This window comes from Ylistrum balloti, unplaced genomic scaffold, assembly GCF_031769215.1.
Source record: "Ylistrum balloti isolate Yb309-2 unplaced genomic scaffold, AGI_CSIRO_Ybal_v1 Utg370370, whole genome shotgun sequence".
NCBI lineage: Eukaryota > Metazoa > Mollusca > Bivalvia > Pectinida > Pectinidae > Ylistrum > Ylistrum balloti.
This window is the reverse complement of record NW_026782260.1, coordinates 623590-625745: the sequence shown is the minus strand read 5'-3', so window position 1 is coordinate 625745 and position 2156 is coordinate 623590.

The following is a 2156-nucleotide window of genomic DNA, read 5'->3' as shown; positions in this document are numbered from 1 at the left end:
GAAACGGAGACGGCGGGTTCAGGCACAAGATCACCGTGGGCAACATCCTTGGACAACCCATTGGCAGACTTGCGTTTGCCCTTACCCCGGTCGGAAGACTTACCTTTCCAGCTCGAGTAAGAACGCTTAACGGTAGTCGCTGGTAACCAGGCAAACATGAATCACAGGGTGTCTCCTCCGAGCAGGTGTGGCACTGGGGACACGCGGAATGGGGGTTTGGCTTGACTATAAAAGTAACTGCACCCATTCACGGTACCGCGGCGGAGGCCGTTACTAGCCATGACGCTCGGCTTCACAGAACGGAAAACTAACAACAAAAGAGAGAATAAATATAAAAAAAATTAATTAAATTGCTATAAAGCAAAACTGGGTAAACACTACGTGAATGAATTGAATATAATTCAACGGAAAAAAATATGTAACAAACAGCAACCCAGTTCGAATAAACAACAAACAAAAACAACCAAAATTTGCCGACACGTGTCTGAACACAAGCGGGGAAAACGGGCCGAAATAAACAGGCCAACTTAACACATACAAATGGGAAAAGACAGCGGTGAAACCCGCAATGAAATGTACAACAAATTCAAAACAGATTGGGGAATACCGCCCTGTAAACGTTAACAAGCGCCAACACCGGTGTGAACACGTCTGGTCAGCCCAACGCCATGCATAGAGAAGGACGCCTTCAGTCGTGAGTAGGTATTATGGGCAGGTAGAGGGGCTCCCTACGGGGTTATTGGGGTCTCTTTTTTTCATTTATATTATATACAAATGAATGGGAATTAATGGAAGATCTGCATACTTAAGTTATTGTAATTATTACTGAAATGAAAAAGGACGTGTTTCCAGTCGTGAGTAGCTATTACGGGCAGATAGAGGGGCTCCCTACGGGGGTTATTGGGGTCTCTTTTTTTTGTTTATATTATATACAAATGAATGGGAATTAATGAAGATCTGCATACTTAAGTTGTGGTAATTATTACTGAAATGAAAATCGTAGTTCAACATTTAATGCTTCATACAAAATATTGCTCTGAAGTTCTTCACTATTGTTAGTATCTGTGTAATGCTGTACATGACAAGTATATTGGGTTTGTCAGATTCATTTAGAAGGCTTGATCTGTTAACTGTTGAGCTAGAAACATATGTATAGTTTCAGGCCCCTGGGGGACAGAGACCCACCATTTTTACAAAATGTGTTCCCTTTCCCTCAAGTATGTTTCTGTCCAAATTTGGTCACCATCCATTCAGTTAATGGATGGATGGACACCACTGCAAGTCGGAGATTTACTTGGATGGACGGACACCACTGCAAGTCGGAGGTTCACTTGGATGGACGGACACCACTGCAAGTTGGAGGTTCACTTGGATGGACGGACACCACTGTAAGTCGGAGGTTCACTTGGATGGACGGACACCACTGTAAGTCGGAGGTTCACTTGGATGGACGGACACCACTGTAAGTCGGAGGTTCACTTGGATGGACGGACACCACTGTAAGTCGGAGGTTCACTTGGATGGACGGACACCACTGCAAGTCGGAGATTCACTTGGATGGACGGACACCACTGCAAGTCGGAGGTTCACTTGGATGGACGGACACCACTGCAAGTCGGAGGTTCACTTGGATGGACGGACACCACTGCAAGTCGGAGGTTCACTTGGATGGACGGACACCACTGTAAGTCGGAGGTTCACTTGGATGGACGGACACCACTGTAAGTCGGAGGTTCACTTGGATGGACGGACACCACTGTAAGTCGGAGGTTCACTTGGATGGACGGACACCACTGTAAGTCGGAGGTTCACTTGGATGGACGGACACCACTGTAAGTCGGAGGTTCACTTGGATGGACGGACACCACTGTAAGTCGGAGGTTCACTTGGATGGACGGACACCACTGTAAGTCGGAGGTTCACTTGGATGGACGGACACCACTGTAAGTCAGACGTTTACTTGGCTCTCTGGCACCTGGATGAAGATATGTTTTCATGAATGTTTTAAGACATTTCTTGACATAATTTACTTTCATTGACCCAGATTTACCTGGTGGGTGTCAATGATGAAGTAAAACGACACTTATCCTTCTGGAACATCTGGTCTTCTTTGTCCTCTTTAAAGGGTACCGATGTAATCTTTTTCTTTTGATAAA